The 14,800-nt window shown below is 42.2% G+C and overlaps 1 protein-coding gene and 1 long non-coding RNA gene across 3 annotated transcripts in view; one reads left to right on the top strand and one right to left on the bottom strand.

Annotated features, from left to right (window-relative positions):
* Window positions 1-14,800, top strand: part of KIF5C (kinesin family member 5C) — a 147,674-nt gene that overhangs the window by 15,331 nt on the left and 117,543 nt on the right. The window lies entirely within an intron of this gene.
* Window positions 227-6,650, bottom strand: LOC141374815 (uncharacterized). The gene is made up of 4 exons (XR_012381951.1): window positions 6,527-6,650; window positions 5,636-5,834; window positions 4,794-5,038; window positions 227-545 (listed from the first exon to the last, which is right to left on the bottom strand). It is a non-coding gene; the product is annotated as an uncharacterized lncRNA (long non-coding RNA).

The following is a 14,800-nucleotide window of genomic DNA, read 5'->3' as shown; positions in this document are numbered from 1 at the left end:
CTTAATTCTTTCTTACCCCACAAGCTCACTGGATTCATTTCCTTGTTTCTTTAGTCCTTCCCTTCTTGGAATTACCCCATTCAGAGTACTGGGGTTTGTTCGATTTATTTCCTTTCTTTTTTTTTTTTTTTAAAAAAAAGTATAATTGAATAACATGGTTTGATTTATTTTCATATTCTCAGCACGTGAGTCATAATGGGTCTTTTATTTATTTATTTATTAAAGATTTTATTTTTTTATTTGAGAGAGCATGAGAGAGAGTACATGAGAGAAGGGAGGGTCAGAGGGAGAAGCAGACTCCCCGCCGAGCAGGGAGCCCGATGCGGGACTTGATCCAGGGACTCCAGGATCATGACGCGAGCCAAAGGCAGTTGCTCAACCAACTGAGCCACCCAGGCGCCCCATAATGGGTCTTTTAAAAGGTGCATCATGAAGATAATTTTTCTCATCTTCAAGGAATGATAGTTTGGTTTCCTTCTTTCCACAACATACTTTTTACTCCTTTTTTCTTGTTTCACTGCATCAGATAGGACCTCCAGGATGATCTAAAATAATGAGTGAATGAATAAATGACTAACTGAAGGAGTATTTCTTCTGGTACTTATTATCTCATTTTTATGATTATATTTGGTCTGATTGTCCCTCTCTCCCTGTCCCCATAAGTCCTTCCTGACCATGAAAGGAGCTGCTAATTTTGTGTGTGTTTTGTGTGTGGCTTTTTTTGTGTGTGTGGTTTCTTTTGAGAAATACACCATAATTGGACCAAACTATATACAGGCACTACCCTCAACCAACTCAGTGTCTAGTAAGACAGACAGACACATGAGTGTGCGTGTGCACACATACACACACACAATGACAGTGCAACCAAGTGACTGACCAGTACTCAAGGTTTATTGAGCAATAAACACCTTTAAGGTTTGAGGCAGATTTTGCAAAATGGTTCAATTTTCCAAAGAATAAAAATTATTTGTGTTGAATTCCAAACTCTGTTTTGTTCTATTCAAATAGCTCTTCAGTTGGCAGAGCCAAAAAGGAAAGAAATTAGAAATTCATTAAGTACAGAAATGATTGATTTCAAATGATTTCCTCTTCTACTAAAACATAGAAGCCACACACAAAACACTCTTCTCTTGATTTGCAACTTATTAGAGTTAGAAAATTATTTTAATTTGAGCTGAAAACTAGCATCATAAAGAAAGAAGGTCCAAGAAATTCTAAATTGAAGACATTAAAATAAATGAATCACACTTAAAATTCTATTGATGGTCCTCAGCTCTGGGAAATGTCTGTAATTTACCTAAATTGTCTTGAAAGGAAAAGAAATAAGAGAATTTCTTTTTTGGATGTCTGACATTTTCCTAATAACCTGGCTATAGAGTGATTGAATTATTATTATAACACCATAGCTATTATTTTCATTTCAAGAATGTGGGTTAATTCCAGCTGAAGCTTATATTTCAAATGAGTTTTTGTGTAATATATGTAATAAATCAATACTGAGCCATAGGGTCTGAGGATCAAAATTATTTTAGACGAACCAGTTTGTTTTTCTTAAATATGGTCGATTGTTCATCCTAACTTATTACTCAGGAAAATAGAAGGGGGAGGGAAGATAAAAGAAACTATGAAAATAATCACAATCTGGAAACAACAGATGTTGGTGAGGGTGTGGAGAAAGGGGAACCCTCTTACACTGTTGGTGGGAATGCAAGCTGGTGTAGGCACTCTGGAAAACAGTATGGAGGTTCCTCAAAAAATTAAAAATAGAACTATGCTACAACCCAGCAATAGCACAACTAGGTATTTATCCAAAGGATACAGAAATAGTGATTCGAAGGGGCACATGCACCTCAATGTTTATAGCAGCACTATCAACAATAGCCAAATTATAGAAAGAGCCCAAATGTCCATTGACTGATGAATGAATAAAGAAGATGTGGTATATATGTACAATGGAATATTACTCAGCCATCAAAAGAATGAAATCTTGCCATTTGCAACAATGTGGATGGAACTAAAGTGTATTATGCTAAGCAAAATAAGTTAGTCAGAGAAAGACAAATCCCAGATGGTTTCACTCATATGTGGAATTTAAGAAACAGAACAGATGAACATAGGGGAAGGGAAGGAAAAATAAAATAAGGTAAAAACAGAGAGGGAGGCAAACCATAAGAGACTCTTAACAATAGGAACAAACTGAGGGTTGCTGGAGAGGAGGTGGGTGGGGGAATGGGATAAATGGGTGATGGGCATTAAGGAGGACACTTGTTGTGATGAGCACTGGGTGTTATAAGCAAGTGATGAGTCACTAAATTCTACCCCTGAAACTAATACTATGCTACATGTTAACTAGAATTTAAATAAAATCTTGAGAGAAAATAAAACAAAACAAAGAAAGTAATCACAAGTGTTCAATAGCTTCTTTTTACTTGCTTTAATTTTCTTGACTTTTTATTTGAAATATAAATATTATATAAGCACTTTAGGACAATTAAAAAGATACAGGGAGTTAAAAATTGAGAAGTAGAAATGTACCATATCCCCTCTCCAGAATAACTAATGTTAACTGATGGATGTTATGTTATTCCAACATCTTTATAACTTTAATTGTTAAATATTTAATACATATAATAATGCATATAACGAAATTGGTGATGAGACATTCTAATAAAATGAACACCCATGAGGTCACCATTCCCCTAATGGCACTTTAACAATGTGTAAAGTTCCCTTGGTCACAGCTGCTGTCCCCTCATTCTAGAAGAAACCATCCTCTTAAATTTTGCTTTTGTCTTCCACCTAATATTCTTTATGGTTTTATTGCAGACATTTTTTTGGTTTGCTTCATTTTGCTTGGTATTGAATCAGTGAAATATTTATAAACATATTGTGTATGTTTTCCTGTGACCTGATCTTTTCTCTTAACATTTATGTTTCAAAATAGCTACTTTAAATTGCTGTGAGTCCTGAAGGTAGGAAATAATAGCCTGTTCAGATCCAGAGAAATCTCTGGTGACTCTCCTCTTCTTACAAGGAAAGACGCCAATCCTACTGGATTAGGGGCCCATCCTCATGACTTCATTTGACTCTGTTTACCTCTTTAAAGGCCCTATGTCCAAATACAGTCAGTCATTGGAGGTTAGGGCTTCAACATAGGAATTTTGTGGGGACATGATTTAGTCTGTAACAGGTAGTTTGTACCAAGGTCCACTATACACTGCAGAGTTCAGAGATGATAAAACTCACACCTTTCTTCTGGAGGTTATACCCCATGTGGGTTTCCTGGCTTTTTCCTGATAATAAGACTAAGATTCCCCAGAAGAGAGCTCTTGGGGAGCCCTCCCAGAGAGTAACTTTGTGAGCATGCAGAGCTGAGCCTTCAAAACAGGGAGTAGAGGGGCAGGTAAGAGGCATGTCAGCTTTCCCCTGTGTTGGTGGTTGTGAGGGGGCACTCCTGGACTTTAAATCCTGAGTATTAAAAGTGGCTTCCCTGTTGTTACAATAGGGTAGATGGCTGAATAAAAGAAGTCTACAGCAGTCAGATCATTTTTAGAGACATCCCCCTTTTAGGAACTCACAGTGCTGACATCTCTCCTGTTTTAGTCAAAGAGGAAAGAGAATTCCAGACAAACGTTCTGGTAAGGGATTGAGAGTGCCCTCAAAGGAAGAACTGGGAGGTGATTCTCTTGGCATCATTGTCATCTTGTCTTGGAACTGCCAGGGACTCCAAGTTCTTGTACATTGTCATGAGAAAAGACAGTAGGAACCCAGGAAGCTAAAAATTAACAACCATTTGGGACTGAATTATTGAAAATTGTCACCCTATGGAAAGCTAGCTTATTCCAGAATTCTGTGACGGAAATGCTTTTACTATAGCAGCAGTTTTCAAATTTTTTTTTTTAACTATGACACCATGATGCACTTTACCAAGAAATCCAAGATATACCCTTGACATCATAACTCTGAAATAATAGATTTATGAAACAATATGTTTAAATATGTGTGATTTGCTCTGATATTTTCTTTTTTAAATTTTTTTAAAATTTTTAATTTTTTTTATTAAGTAGGCTCTACACCCAGCGTGGAGCCCAACATGGGGCTTAAACTCACGACCCTGAGATCTAGACCTGAGCTGAGATCAAGAGTCGGACACTTAAATGACTGAGCCCCTCAAGCGCCCCACAGTCTGATATTTTCTATTCTACTCAATCGCATTTTATTTTTTTACATGCTAGTTATGATCTAATAAATGTAATTTGTGAACCAGCACACAGTAGACTAGTGTTTCTCCAGTAGGGTTTTTTGGGGGGGAGTTCATTCAGAAAATGAATTCCCTGTGATGAATTCAGGGAGAGCTGGAGGACATCAAAATCTCACTCTTTACCATTCTTATGTTCTGGTCAGCTTGAAACTCCCCCTGAAAGATACTATAAGAGTATGTGATGTTTATTTGTGCAAAAGCCCCAGCTCTATGCCAGACACTGTGAGAGGCACTAGTGAATAAATTTTCTAGACTGGTGGCATGTACGTTAAAAGTATGCAGAACATGGGGCGCCTGGGTGACTCAGTTGGTTAAGCATCTGCCTTCGGCGCAGGTCATGGTCCCAGGGTCCTGGGATTGAGCCCTGCATCGGGCTCCCTGCTCAGTGGGGAGTCGGCTTCTCCCTCTTCCTCTGCCTCTCCCCACTCTCCACCCCCAGCTCATGCTCTCTCTCTCAAATAAATAGATAATAAAATCTTTAAATAAACGTATATAGAACACAATTTACATTTGGTATTTTTAATCTTACCCTCATTTAGTCCAAAAGAGTCTGTTTGGCACTCTGCTTCTTTTCCCCCAACTGACTCCGATGATGTGAATGTTTATCTTCGGTGTCTCCGGAGTCCCAGTTCTAGGCTCTCTGTCCTGTGTGCTCTGGGGGAGTCATGGACTAGTGGGGAGAGACTGTAGTTTGGATCAGTAGAGGTGACTCAGGCCCTGATTTTCTCTCTCCTTGAGGGTATGACCCCAGGCAGGTCAACCAATTTAACATGTCTGCAGTGAAATGGAGAGGCTAAGCACTGGCTGGTGGAGTGAGAGTGAAGATGAAATGAGATCCTATCTGCAAAGCAGTCTGCACACTGTACCCATCCCCAGCACCTTCTGCGTGTAGACCATTGTGTGAAGTCCTACCTCTCTCCTAGACCTCTCTTCTGCCCTATGTCCTGTTCAGTCCATGTAGGAATGGAGACCTTCAGGCATCTAGGGGGTGGGAAGTCCTAGACTGAATAGTTCTTTACAGTTGGAAAAAGCCAAATTTGCGAATTCCCCTGCAGTCAAATAGGCAGACTATTTCTGCAGTGACCTCAATGAGTGTTAAGCTCACCATTAAATCATTTAGTAGATACACAAGGTCACAGGACCCTCAAATGTATATCTCATGAGACAGTTCCCACCCCATCTGTGGTAGGCAGAAAGATGCCCACTTCCTAATCCCTGGAACCTGAATATGTTATGTGACAAGAGGGAATTGAGGTTGTTAATCAGTTGACCTTAAAATAAGGAGATTATCCTGATTTATCCCCCTGGGTCCAGTGCAATCATGAGGGTCCTTAAATGGGGAAGAAGGAGGCAGAAGAGTCAGAACCAGACCTGAGAAAGATTCAGCCAGACATGTCTGTCCACTGCTGCTTTGAGGGTGGAAGCAGGACGTGAACCAGGGAACCTGGCCTCCAAAAGCTGGCGCAGGCGAGAAAACGATTCCCCCCAGAGGCTCCAGGGAAGAAATGCAGTGCTGCTAACACCTTGACCTTAGCCCACGAGACCCACTGACGACCTCTGACGCACAGAGCTGTAAGATAATAAAATTGTGTCGTTTTAAGCCATTAAATTTATGGTAATTTGTTATAGCAGCAACAGGAAACTAATACATCATCATCCCACTATTATTTAATTTTTTTTTCTGTGTCCCATTTTTATGGTTTTGCAGCAGAATGCCCAACATGGAACATAATTGCAAGTATCCGGGTATTACTTAATTTTTTGCAAAGAAAAAACACATGTATTTGCTGCAAATGAATATAGGATGAGAAAGACAGTAATGTTTGAAGGGCCCATTTTCACATTTACAACCAGATATCCAAAACTCAAATGAAAATTTTATATGAAATGGAGACATTATGTATATAGTCCTTGCTTCTAAAATAAAAGAATTAGGTGCTTGCTTAGTATTTTTTTCAGAATTCAGAATTTTTGACCTATATAATTCTTTTGGCAGAAAAGACTTTTTAATCTTTTAAAATAAAGATTCAGTGACAAAGCACATACAGTTTTATCCCACTGTTTCTTTTATTCATGTTTCAAGACTAGTTGCTGCTTTTATTGTTGGAAATCTGTGTCGGGTTCAGCTTTTGGATAATCAAAAATGGAAACCAGAGGAAGTAAAGTAAATTAAAGGGATTATTTTATTCTCTTGAACGAGAACATCCTAGACATGTTTGCATTTTGCCCAAAAAGAATGGATACTTAATACCCCTCACTTACCTATAGGTTCCTTAAAAATGAGTTCAGCAGATTTCCTCCACCAAGTAATGGGAATTTCGGGTCTCCCCTTCACCGCTGTACCCCATGCGTAGCCCCTGCTTTCATGGCTGAGTGTAGGATGGTCCTGGGGCATTGAAGCAGCAGAATGATTGCAGATTCTGTGGAAAACAAGTGGGAGGGAGCACAGTGGCTTCATCCTGCCCTACTTCAAGCTTGGCTCAAACCAATACAGAAACAATGAAGGTTGGTAGCTGCCCCAGTATCTGGCTGCTCGGTCAGCTTTATTGAGCCATTTCTTACTCTTCGGGTCCCTCGTTTGAGTGTTCCTTGGAAAGCTACCCTGCTGATTTTGTGATTTTTCCCATTTGCCTTCTCTGCAGCTCAGTTTTCAGTATTCCCCAAAGATGTCTTTTTATTTTGACAATACTTTGTACTTCTCAGACTGCAAAGAGATGGTTTTCCTGATAATTTATGTCTCCTCATTCTTAAACCCACATCATTGTGGACACCCTTTGTCTGATAACCTGCTCAGTCTTGCCATTTTCTATTTAAAGCTTACAGTCCAGTGATCTGGTGACGTGGGCAGTGCCTTATCTGTGAATGTGTCAAGCTAAGCGCAAGAAAGGCCTCTGATCTGTTTTAAGAATCTTGGAAATCAACACTTAAAACGTCCCTCATCCTTTTCTTCCATCAACAAAGGCAGAAACTGATACAGAGACCCCTCCCTGTCTGCCAGGAGAATCCTGAGAATGGCTCTTCCCCATCACAGGGCTGGCCCGCCTCGGCTGCTTTGCAAGCTTCCCGTCTCCTTTCTGACAGTTGCTTGAATTATGAACTGAAGTTTGTTTGTTTGTTTAAAGATTTATTTATTTATTTATTTGAGAGAGAGAGAGAGAGAGAGAGAGAGCACATGAGAGGGGGGAGGGTCAGAGGGAGAAGCAGACTCCCCGCTGAGCAGGGAGCCCGACGCGGGACTGGAGCCCGACGCGGGACTCGATCCCGGGACTCCGGGACCATGACCTGAGCCGAAGGCAGTTGCTTAAGCAACTGAGCCACCCAGGCGCCGTGTCTGGCCACTTCTACGGCAGCATCAATCAGGGAATTGATACTTTTACTTTCTAATTACAAACTGCCTTTTAGAAAGGGCTTAACAACTATTTAGTTGGTGCTTTGTCAGTAGATACTATGGATACATGGGTGACCAAGAATGGAGCCCAGGCTTAGAGTCTAAGGGGGAGAAAGAGATCACTCCAGAGGCTATTATGGTGCATTATGGGAGGGCAGGTACAGGGGTGGGAGCAGAGGGAGGACACCTGGCAGACGTGGGGCAGATGGGGTGGGGGCAGCTGTGTTGGAGCAAGCTTCACAGAGGGGTGAAATACCTCATGGAATTCATTACCAGTCTAACAGAACAGGATATTTTTATGTCACTATAGCATGTATAAAAAACATGGCATTGTCGTGGTGGAAATCAAAAGTGATGGTTGCCGAGGTGGGGTTGCTTGGAAAAGGGACACCATGCAAATGTCCTCTATCTTGTTTTAGGGGACCGTTACATGAGGGTACATGACTGTCAAAATCATTTAGAGGAATACTTCAGATTGCATTTATTACATGCAAGTTAAAAAGATTTATTGTGAGAAAGCTCTCTTTGTACTAATATATGGAAAGATCTTCAAGATACACTAAGTGAAACAAGCAAGGTGGAAGACAGGTATATATCATGTCATCTTTTATGGCATAAAGGGAGAAAACTAAGAATCTCAGTGTGCTTCTGTATGTACAGAGAACTCTGGGAAGACGGGTGAGAAACCCATAGCAGTAGTTGGCCTATGAGCTGGAGGGGAATGGAGTGGAGGGCAGGGAGGGAGATTTCTCACTGTATACCCTTTTATGCTTTTTGGTGCTTGAACCATGTAAACATATTTCTTACTCCAAAATTAAATAAAAAGGTAACACTTGGAAAGAGTACTAAGGAGGTTTTAGGCTAAGACACCCCCATGCTGGGCACACCCATAGCGGGCTCCTGTCAGCCAACATGGCTCTCCTTCCCTCCCGGCTTGCCACCTCCTTGCTTCTGGAAAACCCTCCCCATCAATCTCTTTGGTACTTCGGAGGAAGCATCATATGCCATCTGGATAATGGCCTCAGTAATAGCCTTTTCTTAAAGGGTCAGCATCCTCTCTAGAGACTAGAATACTTGGAACAAATGTAAGCAAGGGATACTTTGTAAACATTTCTGACTTGAATTAAATAGGATCTGTTACTTCTTGCCTTTCTTGGGGGTGGGCTCTACACGGAGGCGACCTCTTCGTTGAACTCACCAGGGCTTTCCAAAAGTCAGGATTGCGCATGACACAAATCCTCGCCCTCTTTCCCCTCATTTCAATGCCTCCTTTCTATATGCAGACTGGGCAGTGCCTTTTGTGGTTGGTAGGCCAAGCAGAAGCACTGCTTGTCTTCTTGGACTCCTCTTCCTCCTCAGGTTTTTTCATTTCTCTGAGTCCCGGGTTCTCCTCTGACTTTACAAGGAGCAAGGCTGAGATGGCTGCGAGCTGCAGGACATCTTTAATAAGTACCATGCAGTCTCTGTTCCTTCACATTTCTTACCTTTTCCCTTTACATTTCTTACCTTTCAAATGAATATGCTACCAAATTTTTTTATGGGAGTCTGGGGAGAATGAAAATGGTTTCGGAGTGCTTGTGTATGCCAGCAAAGAGCCTTACAAAAAGAACATCTCACATTGCTTATGTGTATTGTTACTTGCATGCTTTGACTCTCTCCCTTACAACACACACAAGATGTATTTTGTATTATATTCTTAGCTGTTTAAATGCAAATGTCTTGTCAAAAGAACCTAAGTAAAAATAATTCTTGGCTCCTGCTGAGTTTTAGTCCCATGCCTTCCTCTTGGGTTGCCTGCTTATACCGTTATCCCCTGAAACACAATGCGTACAGACTGGAAGTAGCTTCTTGGAGCACTGTGTTGAGAATTTGAAGGCCGTATTTAAGCTGTCCTTGGGCTGTGTGGGCAAGTGTGCTGTGATCCTTTAGTGATATCTGCCATGGGGTGTAAGAAAGAAGTGGGGCATAGTTGTAGATATTTGCCAAACTTGCCTTAGATAACCTTACTCTAAATTTCTTTGTATCTCATGGAGTGCCGAGTGCTTTTTAACTAAGTATATTCTCAATAAATATTTGCTCATGTTGCACTTTTCTTTCTTCCTTTCTTCCTTTCTTCCTTCCTTTCTTTCTTTCTCTCTTTCTTTCTTTCTTTCTTTCTTTCTTTCTTTCTTTCTTTCTTTCTTTCTTTCTTTCCTTCTTTCTTTTCTTTCTTTTCTTTCTTTCTTCTTCCTTCCTTCCTTCCTTCCTTCCTTCCTTCCTTCCTTCCTTCCTTCCTTCCTTCCTTCCTTTCTTTCTTTCTCTCTCTCTCTCTCTCTCTCTTTCTTTCTTTCTTTCTTTCTTTCTTTCTTTCTTTCTTTCTTTTTCTTTCTTCTTTCCTTTCTTTCTCCCTCTCTCTCTCTCTCGTCTGGAAACATGATTATTCAAATAAACAAGTCTACCCACAAGAGTATGGCTACTGGCACTGCAGCCCATTTTTGCAGAGCTTATTTATTTATTTATTTATTTGAGAGAGAGCTTGAGAGCACAGTGGGGAGGGGCAGAGGCAGAGGGAGAGAGAGAATCTTAAGCAGGCTCCATGATCAGCTTGGATCCCGACATTGGGCTTATCTCACGACCTGGAGATTATGACCCGAGCTGAAATCAAGAGTCAGATGCTTAACTGACTGAGCCACCCAGGTGCCCCAAACTTTGCAGAGTTTAAATAGCACAATACAGTGCACTAAGGTTTAATTTCTGTGTTCTCTTCATCCTTAAAAGAACCTTGGCTAAGCTTCTTTGCTTCATAGTTTGAGCTCTGTGCAGTAGATATGGGAGATCTCCTCCGATGGCTCCTCAGCAGATGAGAACACATCTTTATTATTGTTTTTGCAGCCCTGATGAGTACATTGGAGTATTTCCAAGACCTGTTATACAAAGGTGGCTTACTGTTTAAAGCAGTTTTAATGACTACATACTGATCAGATGCCACGTATCCAGGTAGTGTTCCAACTGTTTACATATATTAACTCATTTAATTCTCACAAACCCAATGCAATGGTTACTATTATGATCTTCATGGCTCAGGCTCAGAGAGGTTAAGTATCTTGCCCAAGGTCACACAGCTGCTAAGTGGCGAAGCCAGGTTTTCAGCTTTTGGCAGCCTGACCTTAACCTGTCTAATTAGTGAGGTTCACTGAGCCCTTCTTTGAGTAAAAGGCAGAAACTTGCATGTCATTGGGAAGTTCCTTCTCTGGGCTCTGATTTCTCCAAATAAAGGGCAGGATGGTTAAGATCCTTCTGAGTCCTAGCTTATTTGACTCTTAAGTTACATATTGAAGATATTTTTAAACGACTCTAGTATCTACCGTGAAATTCGACCAGTAATCTATGCATGTGCCACAGATACACAGATTGAAGCAAAGACTTGAACCTTCTCTCAGCACATACCAGAATTATAGCTTGTCAAGGGGGAGAAACTTATTTTCCCAAACAATTAGAGGACACTAGTAATTATGTTTAATTACATATTGAACAGTTTTCCTGTTGTGTCAACCCATTGTCTTAATTGTGCTTCAGAGCAGCAGGCTATTATTTTGAGGTCTGTGAGGCTTAAAATTGCTTTTTGTTCTCAGCATTGGGGGCACAGAAGAGTTAAGAGCACGGGCTCTGGACTCAGATACACTTGGTGCAGATCCTGGATCTGCTGCTTACTGGAAATTGTTGGCCTGTTCCTTAACTTCTCTAAACGTTGGTTTCCTCACATTGGAAATAATAATGGCCTCAACCTAATGAGGGTATTGTGAAGATCGCAGGGCATATATACATAGGGGTGTCTAATGCAGCATTTGGCATGTGAACTTTTCAGATGTTGGCTGTCATATTCTGTATTACTGATTGATTAGATGTCACTGATGGGCAGTCTCTGGACACATCCCAGGCTCGAGCACTGTTGGGTAGCCCTATCCAGGGTGGATCTGGGCTCTAGCCTTTGTGAATTGCTGCGTTCTGTACTAATTCTGCCATTTCCAGTGTTTTGTTTTTTTTTGTCTACCTGGTTTCAATTTAACGTCTATGATCTCATTTTCTAAGGACAGGTAGAATGGAGCTAAGATGTGGTCAACCATTGAAGAAGTCATAACTGTGAGTCACCTGAAGAGAACCATAGAGGAGTAAGAGCTAATCCTTGTATTTAGTTGGAAAATTCTCTTGGTTGTTGACAATTTTAGGCAGCACACAAACATGGCCTTAGGTGACATTGAATTACATAGTGACAAGTTATTTCCTTTTTATTCCCTTTTCAGTCCTTCTTATTCTGTCACAGAGAAAGCCTCCATTTGGTGCTAGTCTTTAATCTCTAATACTTTGGAATTTACCTTTTAACAAAAGAAAAGAACGGATCTTAGGTTTGGAGCCCTTGGCAGGCAGTGGTATCTAGCTAGAATTCCTTCCTATTGCTTTGTTTTTGTTGTATTTATTTTTCGTGCCTTCTCTTAGAGCATGTGATGCTAACTTTTCACCGATCATAGTAATGTGGAAGTTTTATTGAAAGTATATTTAAGGAAAAATGAATTGACTTAAAGAAAAATGCTAAAGCAAGAGTTTGTGGACGGTCCAGGGTGATGGCAAAAACTGTGATGGGGATGCAGTGGTTGAGAGAGCGACAGGGAACAAAAGCTTTTCCCCAGGGAAGGCCAGCGTTCAGAAAGAAGAGAGTAAGAGCCCGCAGCAGCCCCCAGGAGAAAGCAGAGCTGTAGGACAGAGCCTCCTAGAAGGGGGAGGTGGGCAGGAGGGGCGGATGCTGCAAAAAGCACAGTATAGCAGTGACTGGGGGGGGGCCGCGGGGGGTGGGGGCTGTTGGCATTGCTGGATGGGACCACAGTGGGGTCTTTGCTGCCACCAGTTTAGCAAAAGGAATGAGTTAGGGGAAGGAAGCAAGGACTTTATTATACTCCCCCCCCCTCCCCCCGCCCAAGCCTGGTGAATAGTTGAAGTAGAAACAAGGGTCTAAAAAAGTCTAAAGAACAGACTTTAGACAAGAGTCTAAAAAACAGACTCTGTTTTTTAGAATAGCAAAAATGTGCACATGTTTTTAGCCAGTGGAGGAGGAATTGGCAAAGCTGTGTGTGAGAGGGGTTGGAGCCAAAGTGAGGGCTGTGGAGGGTGGCGAGAACAAAGACAAAGGAGCAAGGACAGAGGAGACAGCAGGAAGTCACCTCTTCTCCCACCAGTCGATTCTGCAAGTAAATTTTATCTAGTTCTTGATGTTTAAATAATTCAGCAGAAAAGGAGGGAGGAGAGCAAGTCCTAGTGCCTAGAGGGAAGCAAATGGCTGTGAAGGTGGAGACCAAGGGGATCAAAGCAAACAGGGGATCATTGATCATTTGGAAGTCCCCGGAGGGAGAGCTTGGAGGGGGGGAGCTTGGGGAGGGGGAATTCAGGGGGAGGGAGCTCGGGGAGGGGGAGCCTGGGGAGGGAGAAGCTCAGAACCTACCTGCCTTACCGCAGGGAGGGGTGGCCCTCAGTGTGATATTGCTGGAAACAGAGAAGGACAATGAAGTAGCAGCGGCCTTCAGACCCATGGAAGGGGAATTAGAGGGAAGCCACCTGTTTGAGGCCCTCAGGTGCTGTCTGGGGAGGCTCCTTTAATTAAGGAAGCATGGTAGAGAGAGTTGTTCCCTGAAGAGGGGCTTATCGGCCTTCAGGGGGAAGTGGGAAGTCTCCTCCCCTGGTGTCACAGAGACTACCTTCTCCTCAAAGAGATGGCCTGGGAGAGGCAGCTTGCTCTGCTTCACTCAAGGCACTAGCTGTCTGTTGTGAAGGTCCTGGGCTTCAGACACCGGAGGTACTCATGCGCCCATGTGTGGAACTGAGTGCATGGCCCAGCTCACTACATGATGACTGGACCCCAGGCTTTGCCCATTAACCCAGAGGGCTGAGGTGGCTTCTTATCTGATTGCTGTGCCCATGTGTTTGTGTCCCAGGCTAAGTCAGACATGGAGCATGTGGGAACAGAGTGGTCACTGGGATCGTAAGTCCTTTGGGACACATCTGATCCAGGGAGAAAAGGAAAGTCCTTTTGTGTGTGTGGCCCTAAGCCCAGAGCTTCCTGACCTCATATCCTGGCCTGTGGGCACCAATGGAAGGTCGGGGAGAGAAAGGTGAGCAGTTGACAGATGTGGAGCTGCCTTTTGTGGCTCAGGTGGCCCAGAAGGAGGCAGGTGAGGAGGCAGGTGTAGAGATCACTATCCCTCGCATCCTACTGTGTAGTTCAGGGCAGGGATAGTTGAATGGTTAGAGACGTAGGCTGCGTATGGGGTGGGTGCCACTCAGCAGTCTCTCTTAAGATAAAGGTAATTTCCTGTCATTAGGTTCATCTGCACATCAACCTCATGGTCTCCAGACAGAAGTCGTTTGCCTTGTCTCTGTCTCATATCTTTCCAACCTAATTAGTTACTATTGCTACCATTTCCATTAAAAGTTTTGGCTGGCCTGGCTTTTCTTTTATTTCAGCATTGCCCACAGTCACAGATATGGAATTGATCTGGCAAAGCGTTCTAGTGTTTACCAGGCTGAAAATTAGACTTTTCAGGGCAGCTCAGACGATTACTTGTAGAATCACTATGCAGATTCATTTTCCAAAGAAATGCTTTGGAGACAGAGCGGGTAGGTAAGTCCCGGCTCCTTCCCTCGAGAGAGTTGCCACTCAATTGGGGAAAAGACATATATTCTCAAAGACAGAAAATAACCAGAAAAAAATAAAAAAGACTTACCAGTGAGTGGGATTTGAAATGGCCCTTGAAGAAAGAGTAGGGTTAAGAGGGGGCATTTGTGGTTTGGCAAACAATTTTAGGGACACCAGGACTCCCCAGGGTCCAGCAAGATCCCACTGTCTGGACATTCCTTATCTCATTTTTATCTTCATCTGCCAGGCTGAGGGTGGAAGCCTTTTCTTCTGTCCTCTGGGGAGATGGAGAGCAGCTGTCTCAATTTATTTTAAAAAATACCGTGAATATGTTTTAATTAATAACCCTCCAAGATTCTTTCCTTCCAGACAAAACAAAGCTAGGTCTATCAATCCAGTTTCTTATTTCTAACCCTTCAGTCATCTTAAAGAACCACCCTGGCTTTAGCAGAACAGAACAGGCATTAAGAATTTGGGTCCTTGTTGG

The sequence above is a fragment of the Callorhinus ursinus genome, unplaced genomic scaffold (assembly GCF_003265705.2).
Source record: "Callorhinus ursinus isolate GAN/ISIS: 27379988/994484 unplaced genomic scaffold, GSC_fseal_2.0 scaffold2, whole genome shotgun sequence".
In the NCBI taxonomy this organism is placed as follows: domain Eukaryota; kingdom Metazoa; phylum Chordata; class Mammalia; order Carnivora; family Otariidae; genus Callorhinus; species Callorhinus ursinus.
This window is presented reverse-complemented; position numbering and strand designations above follow the sequence as displayed.